We start from the raw sequence: 14,869 nt of genomic DNA on the forward strand, positions 1-14,869 counted from the left end.
TCTAGTATTCGGCATGTCATGGGGGATGGTAGTGGGAGCATGAAGCTCTTTTCTGCTTTTCTCTTCACCATGCCTCATCAGCAGGCACCTACATGTGAGGTGAGCTCTATGTATACGTCTAAGTCAGGAGTCAGCAAACTATGTCCATGGGCTAAATTGGGCCAATTGCCTGTTTTTGTAAATCAAGTTTCATTGGACCACAGCCACATTCATTTGTTTACATTTTTGTTTATGGCTGCTTTCAGCCCTACAATGGTAGAGTTGAGAATTTGGGACAGAGACTGTATGGCCCACAAAGCCTAAAATATTTACACTCTCTCTGGCCCTTTACAGAGAAGATTGGCCAATCTCAGTTTAAGTTAACACGTAGCTTAGATTCACTGTAGTGTAGAGACCTGGGTATGGTCCAGGCGGAACCTGCTTTTGACCCTGTTGAGGGGTATTTTTCTCTAGAAATGTGAAGCATGAAAAGAGCCCTATGATCAGATATTTCCAAAAATAATACTAATGCTACCTCAAATTAAAGCCTTTTACTTACTTCAGCTGATCTTAAGACTCACAATAGCCTCAGTTGGTAGATACTTTAGACCCAGTTTTAGAGATAGTGAAACTGGTGGCTCTGGGGAGTTGCTAACGTGCCCTGTGTCTCAGAACTGGTCTGGGGTAGAGCTGAGATTCAAATCTTGGTCTGAAGTGTATACTCCTCAAATGATAAGTATTTACCATATGTTAAGTATCTATTAAATACTAGGTACTATGTATTATGACTTCCCCATATTTTCTTATTTTTTTTTAAAGATTTTATTTATTTATTTAACAGAGAGAGAGAGCACAAGCAGGGAGAGTGGGAGAAGCAGGCTCCCCACTGAGCAGGGAGCCCGTTGCAGAGCTGGATCCCAGGACCCTGGGATCATGACCTGAGCCGAAGGCAGACAGTCAACCAACTGAGCCACACAGGTGCCCCCCACGTTTTATTTAACCTCCAAACCACCTTCATCAGAGTTGGGAATCTGCAGCACTATTGCATTATATAAAGTCCTCATAGCTTTTATAAAGGGTTCCTCAAACTCATCACCACCACCACAGCTGTGACCAGTGATGACCCTTCAACAACCCTTTGGCTCTCTGAGGGGAAGAAGTGAATTCTGCTTACTTCTGGGGGACTCATTGCTCTTTTACCTTCTTCCAGGCTGGAGAGCTCAGCCTTCATCCTCCTTCTCCCACACAAGGGCAGCTGGGTTTGTCTTGCGGAGTGGCAGGTGGTAGAGGGACTCCGGGTGTCTAATTGGGAGGCAGGAGTGACAGAACAGACCAAAGCATGGTTTGGCTGAAAAGACCAGAAAAGTATGGTTTCTCAGCTGCTGGCGTGCTCTGGCTCAGGAAAGGAATCCACACTGGCGTTTCCAGCTTTCCAGCTTCCTGATACATTGGAGGCACTGGGTCACAGAGAAGCACCACTCTGGGCAACTACACAACCAGCGCAGCGTGCTCTGTGCTTTGCCCTCTCGCCGCTCCAACCCATCCTAACTGCCAGGAGGATTTTATCATCTGTCAGACGACTCTGGTGTTAACTCATTATGCCACCACAGGCACTTTGGGCCAGATGTACTATGATGATCTATTGTCTGTGTAGAAAATTCATGCTCATGTGGTAGGTAAGTTGCTAAAACTGCTTTCTGCTTCTTCCAAGAACTTCAAGATACCCAGTTCTGCCAAGGGTCAACCAGAAAAGCAAAGAGCTGTGCTGAGTGACTATGGTAGTCAGCAGTTCGGATTTATTCTTACTTGCTATCTCCATGCACTTTGGTTCTTCCAGTTCCACATTATTTCTCAGTCTGTCTCTGGCAGAAAAGATGAAAGGAGGGATTTGAGAAATGGATATCAAAATAAACATGTTTCCACGGTGGGGACTGCAAACTCTCGTGTGACCTTGCAAACATTTTATTTTTGAGAGGGTGGAGGAGTTGGTTGGAATTCTATCACATATGGGTATAAGTGCAGATGGAATCACTTCTTTGGCCCTATCTGTCTCTCTCACTCTTGAATTCTAGACCTGCCTAAGCAGCTGGCTGTTAAATCTTCACCTGCACGTCTTGCACATACCTTCAACCAAACAGATGCAAAAGAGCTGCTTGTTTCTCCTGTGTTGGTTTTGGGCCTTCCCTGCCACCGAGTCCCCCAAGCTAGCAACTTGGGGGGCACCCTGGGTGTTCCCTTTTCCAGCCCACATATCCACCCCCACTCGGTGTCCTGGCTTGGGCCCTCACCAGCTCTCCTAGATTGTTACCATAACCTCCCAACATCCCTTCCAACTTGTGTTAAACTGTAGACTCCTTGCCAAGCAAGAACACACACACATAAAGATGTCAGTCGAGAAAATGAGTAAATAGGGAGAAGTTTAGTGCCAACGAAGAACTGAAAATGAAGATTCGCCTTCTGCCTACTGGTAAAACAAACGTTTGAAAACCAGCATATGAAGCGGAAGATTCAGAAGACGTGGAAGTGTAAGACATTGCCCTTTTGGGGCTAGAAAGCACACCAAGTATCAGCTGTGCGGTGTTTCCTTAGAGTCAAGACTGGTGTTTGCTGCAAAAGAGTCATTGCTAAGTTTTCGCAAACCCCCAAAACAAAGTAAGCCCCAAACAAGAAATAGGCTCTTGAATTTAACAGAGTCTGTTGTCAAACTTCAAAAAATATTGACTGTGACTAAAAAGGCTATTTTCATTTGACATGTGTCTTTACCTAGCCTTTCATGTTTGGAAAGATAAAGCAGGCTTTGTCTATGCAGCTCCCCGAAAGATTTTTGAAGTTAGGTAAACAAATAAATAGTGACCGTGGGGGATGTCCCCCCTCGTTGTCATCCCCATGATTCAGTCTTCCAACATCAGAGTCCATCACTCATCTCTCTGGTTGATTGCATTCGCTGTCCTCTTAACACCATTCCGATTCCAACGGCAAGTCTGCGATGCCCACAGAGTCCTGTCCTGAAGTTGCCCCTGAACAAAGATGGTGACCATGAGAGCGGTGTTGACAGCAGCTGACACACAAGACACGGTATTGAAATGTTGTGCAAAGTGGGCAGCAGATGGGAGCCGGGGGCGCTGATGGTGTTCCCAGAGAATGTGGGGCCCTTGGGTACCTGCAGCTCCTTCTTCACTGTGGGGCGGGAGGGGGCTCAGACCCAACCCCAGTTTGCCTCTGTCATAGCCTCTAATCTACAGAAAACCTGGCATGTGGGTAAAGATCTGAGAGGCAAACCCCTGCCTGAGCAGGGGCACCCGCCTGGTGGTAGTAGCCCCCTGTCTTTGGCTACCTTTCCCTCGACCTAGAATTCCTGCTCCCCTCCATCACCAAGCCTTCCTTCCCATAACTCAGGACCCAGAAGTCTCCTGTTCACCGTCCATGTTGTCTCAATTCTAGGGCCTCTTCCCTGTTCTAACGGAGGGAGAATTGACCATAGGCTCCTTGGCTTTCCTGCCTCATCCATGCATCTGGCCGCTCTGCTGCCTCAAACGCTCTCTTACGGATGTTCATTTCTGAGCCTGAGCACCTGCCTAGACCACCAGCCTCTGCAGGGTTTGTGCTTCTATCCCAAACACCTGGCGTAGTGCTCAACATCTAGTAAAGACTTTCCTCTGATATAAATGGATTCTATGGAATATCCCAGGAGCAGGGCACTGTGATATTTGTATTTTTCTAGGGAAGAAAGCAAATCTTGAAATTCTGCAGGTTGTCCAACCTGGTGGATATTTTCCAGCCCGTACTGTGGAAGTTCAGGTTTCTTCTCTGGACAATAACTAAAGCTGCTGCCTACGTGAGCTGTTCAAAGAGATTCTGTCAGGAGATCCAAAACCCAGCATGTTGTCAGTAAACGTGTTAGTCAGAGGGAAAAGGGGACACAATTCTGCTCAGGCTGGTGTAAAGCCTCAGTCAGAAAGCTGAAATATCTCTCCTGCCTAGAACAGACAGTGGAGCATTGCGATAATGTTGTTAGGAAAATGGACATTTCTCCAGGACTTCCTGAGCTGACCTCTATACCACAGCATCATTATCTGATTTGCTCTGTCTTATGATTCTAGAATAGCAAATAAACTAGCTTTTTATCAGAAACCCTGAGATACATTCCAAGGTCCAGTAGAAATAACTGACATCCACATTTGGGACTATTTGTACTTCTCTCCATCAGGAGCGTTCATCAAGAATTTTCCCTTACAATGGAGACATCAGAGGGCTGAAGAGAGTTGTAATTAATTCACCAGTTACAGAACTACTCTGGCTATTGCGGCTTATGATGCAGTCATTCCGAGTATACTGGATAACGTCTAATAGACCCCATGCCAGTCCAACTCCTCATAAGCCCTCAAAAATATGTTCCTTCGTATCTACTTCTTCATGAAATTGAGTTGTGTCTAGACACAGGCTCAAAAGGGAAAAGAGACCCTAGAAACACCCTGGTACTTTTGGGGATGCTTTTCTTAGGTTAACTCAGGAGAGACGGTGGCAAGAAAGGTCTGACTGTGAGCTGAGACGAGGAGGGAGGGCGTGGGAGGCCAGTTCCTCCTGTCCTGGGTCCCCTAGCTCTGTGAGTGCCCCTCTGTGAGCACTTCCAGCATCCCTGACGCCCTTTGCTTGACTTTCCTTCTAGGTCATAAAAGGAAGAGATGGATTTAGGCATCTTTGTAACCCACATGGCTCCTCACACACAGTACATGCTCAATTAATGGATCAGAATTCATCAATATCTTATCACCTGGACAATCAACATGCATTCAGAACCATAAAAGCTCTCCAGTGAGGTTGCAGTATTATCCATAATGTAACTAAGTGTTCGCCATATACCAAACCCTGGGTCTGGGATATGTAAATATATCCCAGGGAGTACAAAAATAAAGAAGATTCAGTGCATGCCTTCTAGGAGCGCAGAGACCAGCAAGGCAGTCAGGCAGGTAAATGGATCATTTCAATATGATATTGTCAATTTCAAAAAAAAAAGTAGTTAATAGACAAATGCTTATTATGTTCTTAGCACTTGCCTTATCTCCTACAATTATTATGTCCATCTTAGAGTTCACACAAGTTGGGTAGACTGAAACAGGCTCAAATGTGGCAGAACTGGTGAGGCAGTCTGATGCCGATGTGAGCCCCTCACACGCTCCTACGATAGAGGTACAGATGACAAATAGTGATTTCCTTTCCTTCCTACATGACCTAGAGAACTAGGCACACTGTTAGACACTTCGATAAACATTTTCCACTGAATTTCACCAAGCACTGTCTCCATTCTCCCTTTGTTCTGAGCTCCCACGTCAGTCACCAGAGTCTATACACCACCTACTTTCACTCCCATCTATGGACCTTTCTGCTGGGTATGTCAACAGCTCCCTGATTTTCTTTTCTAAATGTTTTACACCCCTAACTTGGCTGTAAAGTCCTTGAAGACAAGGACCTAGTTTCTATTTCTATTTCTCCTTCAGCACCTGAAACAGATGGCAAATATTCCAAATATTGGCTAGTTGACTGATTGTTGCTCTGTTTTCCCATGGCAAAGCTAAGCCAAACCCACTCAAATTCTTTGAAGCACTATTCACAATAGACAAGATGTGAAAAAAACCTAGATATCAAGCGACAGATAAAAGGATTTAAAAAATGTGATAGATACATAGAATGGAATATTATTCAGCCCTAAAAAAGAAGGAAATCATGCAACATGTGACAACAAGGAGGAGAGCTGAGGGCATGGTGCTAACTGAAATAAGCCAGGCACAGAAGGACAAACACTGCAGGATGCCACTTATATGTGTGGTATCAAAGTTCATAGTACAGTCAAGTTCATAAGCACATAAGTGGGGAGTTGCTGGTCAGGCGTTGTAACAATTTAGTTATGCAAGATGAGTAAGTTCTAGAGGTCTGTTATACAACATCGCATCTGCAGACAACAAGACCCTATTGTTACGCCTACAAAGCTAAAGAGATAGATTTCATGTTAAGTGTTCTTACCACACACACACACACACACACACACACACACATACATACACACACACTCAATCTCTCTCTCTCCTCTCTCACTCAGATAACCTCTAATGCCTTTAAATAAAAAATGAACGATAAACTAAATTAAACCAAACCAAACCAAAACTTACCTTGGCCCTATTTCTGCTACTCTTTGCTGTTCCATTTCTTTGTCCCCTCTGCAGGAAACCCTTTAAAGGAGCTTTTTTCTCCCAGTTTTATTGAGATATAATTAACATACAATATTGTATTAGTTTAAGATGTACAACATAATGATTTGATATATGTGTATATTATGAAAGGATCACCACAATAAGTTAACATCCATCACCTCAAATAGTTACATTTTTTTCTTGTGATAAGAACTTTTAAGATCTACTCTCAGCAACTTTCAAATATACAGTAGAGTATTATTAACTATAGCCACCATTCTGTACATTACATCCCCAGAACTTATCTATCTTGTAACTGGAAGTTTATACTTTTTTAACACCTCCACTTCTGACAAACACTAATCTGTTATGTTTCTGAGTTTAGCTTTTTGAGATTCCACATATAAGTGAAATCATATGATACTCATCTTACTCTGATTTATTTCACTTACCATAATGCTCTCAAGGTCCACCCATATTGTCACAAATGGCAAGATTTCCTCATGTTTTATGGCTGAGTAATATTGTATGTGCATGCTACAACTTCTTTATCCATTTATCCATCAATGGGCACTTAGGTTGTTTCCATGGCTTAGCTATTGTAAGTAATGCTGCAATGAACATGGGGATGCAGATATCTCTTTGATATCTGATATCCTTCAGATATTTGCCCAGAAGTGGGATTGTGGGATCATATAGGAGTTCCATTTTTAATTTCTTGAGGAATCCTCATACTGTTTTCCAGAGTGGTTGTGCCAGTTTACATTCCCACATATGCAAGGGATCCCCTTTCTCCCTATCTTTACCAACACCTACCTCTTGTCTCTTAGATGATAGCCATTCTAACAGGTGTGAGGTATATCTCCTTGTGGTTTTGATTTGCATTTCCCTGATGATTAGTGAGGTCAAGCACCTTTTCATGTGCCTGTTGGCCATTTGTATGTCTTCTTTGGAAAAATGTCTATTCAGTTCCTCTGACCATTTTTAAATTGAACTGTTTGGTCTTTTTTACTATTGAGTTGTATGAGTTCTTTATATATTTTAAATATTAACCCCTTATCAGACATAACATTTGCAAATATTTTCTCCCATTCCATAGGGTGCCTTTTCACTTTGTTGATGGTTTCCTTTGCTTCCAGTGGAGAAGCTTTTTAGTTCTATGTAGTCCCACTTATTTTTGTTGTCAAATTTTGCTTTTGTTTTTGTTGCTTTTGCTTTTGTTGTCAAATCCTAAAAATCATTGCCAAGACAGATGTCAAGGAGCTTATCCTCCCTGTTTTCTTCTAGGATTTTTACCACTTTAGGTCTCATGTTCAAGTCAAATCAAGTTGATTTTGGTGCAAAGGAATGTATTGTTAACAATTCCTCTCTTCTCCTTTTCTCTTAGATCTGATCCAGGTGAGGGGTTGCCTCCATTACTTTTCCAAAACTGCTATTGTCCCGGTCACCAGTGACCTCCACGTTGCTAAAAAGAATGACCACATCTCAGTCTTCATCCTTCTTGACCTCCCTACAGCACTTGAATCAATTGATTCTGATACATTCCTCTCCCTGGCTCCAAGAACCCCACATACTCCTACTTCTCGAGTTGTTCTCTCTCAGACCTTTTACTGGTCTTCTCCGCGACCCAACCTCCTAATATTGGAGTGTCCCAAGGTCCTGTTCCCAAGAGTGCCCTTGGTCAGTTCCCTTCTTCCTTGGTGATCACATCCAGTCTCATGGCATTTAAACATCAGACGTATGCAAATAACCTCCAGATTTATATTTAAAGCTTAGATATCTCCCACCAGGATAACTTCAGACTTATACTCAGCATTTCCACTTGGATACCTGTTAACAGATATCTCAGTCTCAACATGCATTAACACAAAATTCATATTCTCCCCTGCAAAACCTCCCTTCCATCTGAGTTGTGAGGAACTCAGTTCTTTCAGTGCTCAAGCCCAAAACCTCAGGCTACCACCAAATCTATCAGGAAATCTCCAAACTTATATTTGGAAACAGAACACCTCTTACTACCTCCACCTCTGCTCCTTCTATTCTCTCTCTCCTCCTATCCATCTCTCTGATCTACCCTTGCCTTCTATTCTCAATACAGCAACCAGAGTGATCTTTAGAAAATCTAATTCAGATCATGCCACTCCTCTGCTTAAAATTCTCAAGTGGCTTTCCATTTATCTTAAAATAAAAGGCAGAGATCTTACAATGGCCAATAATACCCTATAGGATTTTGGACCCCTCTGACCTTATCCATCACCCAGTATTGGCCACCCACGTGCAGTACACCCTAAGCTGGTCACACCAGCCTCCTTGCTGTTCCTCAGACACCCAGGTAGTCCACCCCCTGGGGCCATTGCACTTAGCAATTCCTCTGCCTACAAGCTCTAGATCTGGATATCTGCACAGATGAGTCCTTCCCCTCCCTGTAGTCTTTACTCAAGTGTCACCTTCTCATAGGTCTCACTCTGACCAGCTGAGAGCACCTCCTACTCTGTTCTCCCAATTTCTTCTACTCAACTGTACTTTGCTTGTTCCATAGCATTTATCACCTTAGAACATATGATAATTTGCTATTTTTAATTTTTCTTACTGTTTCTTTCTTATTCCTTATTGTTTATCATCCATCTTCCTCCACCGCATAGAAGCTTCATGAGGGCAAAGATCTGTGTCTATTTTGTTCACTGAGTCATCCCAAGCTCTTGGCATATAGTAGACACTCAATGAATATTGAATGCTAATAATTCATCAGCCTATCACTCGGGAACCAGGTAGGCAGAGTGAGTGCCTAGAGTGGGTCTTCATAGACCAAGAAACCTAGTGGGTACAGGGCTCCTGGTATAAGAGGGAAGGAAGATTAATCATTTATCCACATGCCCCTCTCCTGGTGGTGGTGTAAATAGAGATTTAACCTGAGTGTCCTTCAAAGCACTGAGCCTTCCCAGGAGAAAAGTGTTGACAAAGCACAGGGGGGTGGGAGTTGCTGAGGGTGAGACTTTGATTTGCAGAATTTTAGTTTATTGGGACAGCATGTTGGGGTCCTTCCCTCCTCGTGGGACTGGTCCCCTTTGTGCTTCCTCTTCCATCCAGGCTTCATAGCTACATCTTGTGATCAATCCCCTTCCCCTGGGGGACAAGGAGGGGCTTGGAGCTCAGACACCATCAGCAACACAACCCCAATCAATGCTGAGATCAATGCTGGTGTTTGAAATCCAAATCCGTGGCATTCACTTCATCCAGCAGCATTTTCCTCAGCTGAGTGGGGACTCCAGGAGCTGTAGCCTTTTTCCCTCTAAATTGAAAGTGGTTTTTTTTTAGTCACAGTAGTGGTTTTCAGAACTGCAAACCAGAGAGGCGTTTTGATTCCACAAACAGCCCCCAGAGGAAACCATTTCAAGCCTGACATTTTTCTTCTTTAGCCAAGGGACCCAATAGCATCATCTCAAAACTCTCCTTCCCCCGGGCCTCCCCCATCTCTTGCACGTACACACACACACACACACACACACAAATTTACCTCCCATTGAACTAACTTAAATGGGAAATAAAATCACTTCCTTCAGCCTATTTTTACTCCATCAGAATGTAGAGAAAAAAAATGTATTATAAAGAAGGGTTCTAATGACCTTACCTGCTTAGAGCTACAGACACCAGAGGATCTTATTAGCTGAAAAGTCTCTTTTGTGTTCGCATCTGTCTGGGTAGGGACACTACTGCCTTCGTGTTTGTGTTTGGACAGGGCTGCCCAGCCTCCCGATGTCTTGTGGAGAGGGACACCTTGAAGTGCCTCATGCCGACATCACAGAGCCCCGGGTCTGCTTATCTGGGTCAGCAGAGAGCCTGCTCCCCACAGGCAGCCAAGCACTTCTGGGGAAATAGAGGATTTGTTAAGAACTGTATGTTTGTTCCTGTGCTTTTGTGAAACCTCCACATTGACGAGCAGCTCTCACCTTCCCTTCCCTAGAAAGACAGAGAAATCTATCCGGAAAGGAGAAGGGGGACCTCCTAGAAAGCCTGAAGCTTCAGGAATATGAAGACATGAAGACATGCCTCTCACCTTGTCCTTGCCTGGTTTTCAGCTGTTTTGCCTGATGAAAACTGGGGGTGTCTCAAAACATTCCTCCCCTTTGGAAAGCATACAACCCTGGAATGTCAGAGCTGGAAGGGATACTGGGGGTCAATCAACTCATGCTCTTCCCCAGTCCCATTTCACAGATGAGTGAACTAAGGAACAAAGAGAAAAGCCTATACAGCAAATGGGAAGCAAAGCTAGGCCTAACTAGAGTGATAATTCGTTTCAGAGTTTTCACGTAGGGAAGGCTCATGGTGGGGGGCAATATTCTGGAGGGGCAACTGGGAGACATATTTTGAAGCTGCTTTTGCATTCAAGGTATTTTTTTTAATTTAAGATGCATGTTTGTTTTGGAGGCCTTGCTAGAAGCTGATATGCCAGAGACACCAAAGACCCTCTCTCCCCAAGAACACGGTGGTCCCCAGAGAATCCAGAAAGTCTGATTCTTAATCTAGAGCTGTGTCCACCACTCTTCACCACCTTTCCAGGGACATTGTCATAGAAGATAGTCATCAGAATCTCTGTCAGAACATCCCCGGGAGCCATGGTCATGGTCTCCACCTTGGCATAGGCTGGGTGATGCTTCTCCTATCATAACGTGCTTGGTTTGGGGTGCCTCGCGGACCTTCAGGCTGCTAGGCTTCAAGGAAATAAATGGCATCAGATTTGTCTTGCCTAGAAATTTCAAAACTCTTGCCTCAGAGAGTTCTCATTTCTCTGCTCACTCTGACTCGACCCATCTTGGCATTTTCCAGGCCTACAGTGCTTCCGATGTCCTGTTACCACAGGGTCCTTTGCATGAGTGTCACCCCATAGAGCTCACTTCATAAGCAAGAGCCTACATGGGCCTGGTAGTTTGGCCCAAACCTCTACCACCTACCCCTACACACATTGTTAGCGATATGATCCATCAAGGGCATGACCACGAGCTAGTGTTACCCATCCCTTCTCCTGAGAAAAGAGCTATAAATTCTTGCCTCTGTGGAGGTCAAGAATCTTGATCATCAAACCAAAGGTATTCATTATCGAGGATGCTGTACATTTGCTAATTCCAGACCAGAGCGGTAATACTTCACCTCCAATGAAAAGCAAAACTATCTGTGGGTCTTTTTCCAAATACAGTCTTGGCCCCACCAGAATCAGAATTTCTCAATGCTCATTGAATTGTAGGGATGAGATAAGAGAAGTTTTTTTAGAGTTCATTGCTTTTTATTTCTATCATATTAACATATGCATTTGGTTCAAATAAAAAAATAATCGAGAAAGGCATATGAAGAAAAGCAACAGTAACTTAATTGCCTCCCTGCCCTCTTAGCCATTCCTTTATGCTTTTATCCCAAAACCAACTCTATTTCCTCCTTCCAGTTCTTTTGATGGTTACCATCATGTGTCCTATAACACATTTCTATTATTTTTATGGGTACTATCTATAATCGATGAGCATTTGGCTCATTTATACCACTTCCTCCCCTCCATCCCTCCCAAACTGAGCAGATTGCTCTTCTCAGTCACCTCAGCTCTGCATCAGGGAGCAGCATGCTCAAACCTCCACTTCCTGCCCATCCCCCAGACGCTATCTGCAGACTCTGCAGTCTTCGGATGAAGGTGGCGCTGGCTGGAAGGGTGGGGGGCACCATGCTTGTCAATAGGCTGATTCTAAAAGTTGCAGACCAATAAACAGTACTTATACTATTATGCTCACGTCACTGTTGTTCTCTGCAGAGCCAGGAACAGTTTGTTCTGGTGCGTGTGCAACTGGTAAATAGGGGACCATGTCAGGACACAGAAATTGTATTGGTTCATGGACAGTTTTTGTTTCTTGGGCATGTTAATGTTTGAAGCAATCAAGTACAAATTTTGTCACAATTAGGGAGAAACCCTTGACATTATATAAAGATCCAAAGGAAACACACACTGTGGAGTGGAGCCTTTCATCCATTCAAGAAGTGGTTTTAGCAGTTTCTGTATTAAGTAATCAAGGGAGAAGCTACAAATGTCTTGCTGCAAAGGTAAAAAAGAAGAAGAAAGCAAACAGGTTAATGAAGAAGGCTGTCCCTAGGTTGTAGATTTTAGTTTTGATGATCCTGACCTCTGTTACATGCAAATGTCTTTAAGGACCAGCAATATCCAAAGAGAAACAGAACCCTAATGTTTAAAGAGAAACTAAATGTGATTCTAGCTGCAGATGCCAGCAAATAGTTAACTGTGCTAATATTTTTCTTAGGATTGTTAGTGTTTTTGTTAGTGCTTTAGTTACAAAGTTCCATAAATTTTGAGTCATCAGCCAAACCCTATTTTTCCCGTAAGCCCTATTATTTTTATTGTGCAATTTTGTAGATCATGAAATAGTTCAGGGATGCCTATATGATGTTATAGCAGAAATGCCTGCCTGTGTTGGGTTTATGTTTCCTTCTCGGTGAGAGTGAGAACTTATCAAAGCTTTGATATGACTACTGTGATAGAAATATATATATATACATTCCTATAGAGATAACTTTGAATGAATTATTCCTTTCTATGTTTCACTGTTAGAATTTCCTCAATTTTTTCAAGCTCTTAATCATCATCTCTGGTCTATTAATTACCCTTATTTCTAGAAACTTATTTCATTTCCTCATTTTGCTCCAGCCTAGACTGGTTGTTCTTTCATGGGTTTGTTCGTAGCTGTTTACCCTCAGATGCAATCCATTTTTGGGTTCCACATTTTCCTTTTCCTTGGTTTAACCACTTTTATTTACTGGCATATATTCTTTAAAAACATCCTATAGAAAGATGCAAGAGGCATACTTTTGAACACTTGCATATCTGAAAAGGCTCTATTTCTAGCACTTAACTGAAGATATGCCTGGGTATAGAAATCTACATTCAAAATATTTTGCCTCTGAATTTTAAAGGCATTGACCCATTGTCTTCTAGCATCCAGTGTTTCTGATAAGAAGTGTGATGCCAATATAATTCTTATTTCTGTTTTGTTTTTTTCCTGAAAGGTTTAAGGATCTTTTCTTTATTCTCACTGTTCTGAACTTCTACATATGTGTCTAGTTGAGACTCTTCTTACTCATTATGCATGGTTCTTGATGTCTTTGTATTTAAAGAATCTAAGGAAATTCTCTTGTTTAATTCTTTAATAAGCTTTCACTTCTATTTTTACTGTTCCCTATTTTGATAACTCTTATTAATTGGATGTTGGACCTCCTGAATTAATACTTGATATCTCTTATATTTATCATATTTTATCTTATTTCTTTGACTATAAAATCTTTTCTGAGATAATTTCTCCAACTTTATCTCTTGAGGCTTCTATAAAGATTTTTTTTAATTCTAACAATCATATTTTTAAGTTCCAAGAGCTTTTTCTTGTTCTCTGGTCATTTCTTTTATGTATCACCTTTTTCTCATGTATAGAGGCAATATATTCTCTAATTTCTCTGATTGTGTTTACACATATTTAAGTTTCTCTTCTGCTCCCTGAAATACATGTTGCCTTCTGGCGAGATACAAGGCTCCCTCTGCCTTCCCCAGCTGCTCTGGGTTTTAATGGGCTCATTGCCTCTTTTTTCATGGCACATCTATTCAGGGGCTTCCTAAATTCTGCTTCATCAATTGTCCCTGCTACATCCACTTTTCTCTTCCAGTAAACCAATTTGTAGAAAACCCTTTTGTATTTCTACTTCTCCTTTGCGTTTTCTTTGTCAGTGTGGGTTTATATCTGGGTTGTGTTGTTTATTTTCTTTTTTGTTTTTTTTTTAAGATTTTGTTTATTTATTTGATAGAGAGAGACTCAGCGAGAGAGGGAACACAAGCAAGGGGAGTGGGAGAGGGAGAAGCAGGCTTCTTATAGAAAATGTGCATCAGTGATCAGTTCAGCGTCTTGTGAGAGAAGTTGGCACCTAGAGTTTTTTAAAGATCTGCAGAATACCACATGACCCAGCAATTATACTTCCGGGCACTTATCCTAGAAAAATAAAATTTTTTGTTCATATAACAATATGTACATACATTTCATATGAACTTTATTTGTGATAGCCAAAAAACTGGAGACAACCAAATATCCTTCAACTGATAACTGGATAAATAAATTGTGGTATATCTATACAATGGAAAACTACTGAGCAATAAAAAGGAATAAATTATTGATAAACAACAACTTGGATGGATCTCGAGATCATAGTCCTAAGTGAAAAAAGCCAATCTGGAAAGATTATTTATTGCATGATTTCATTTATAGAACATTCTCAAGGTGACAGAATTCTACAGATGTAGAAGAGATCTATGGTTGCCAGAGATTAGGATTGGGGGAATAGTGAAGCTATTAAGGAGTGAGGTGAGGGAGTTTCTTTGTGGCGATGGAACAGTTCTATAACATGATTGTGGTGTTTAGTTACTCAAATATACACATGTGATGAAATTCTGTAGAACTATACACACATACCAAAAAAAGAAAGTGTACATAAAAACTCATGAAATCCAAATAAAGTGTCTAACTGAGTTGTTAGTATTGTTTATAATCACATCAATTTCTTTGTTTTGACAATGTACAATGTTTGTGTAGACTATTTTCATTGGGGGAAGCTGGGTGAAGAGTAAATGGAATTCTGTACTATTTAATGTGAGTTTATACCTATTGTTTACTTTT

Source organism: Halichoerus grypus, chromosome 7 (assembly GCF_964656455.1).
Source record: "Halichoerus grypus chromosome 7, mHalGry1.hap1.1, whole genome shotgun sequence".
In the NCBI taxonomy this organism is placed as follows: domain Eukaryota; kingdom Metazoa; phylum Chordata; class Mammalia; order Carnivora; family Phocidae; genus Halichoerus; species Halichoerus grypus.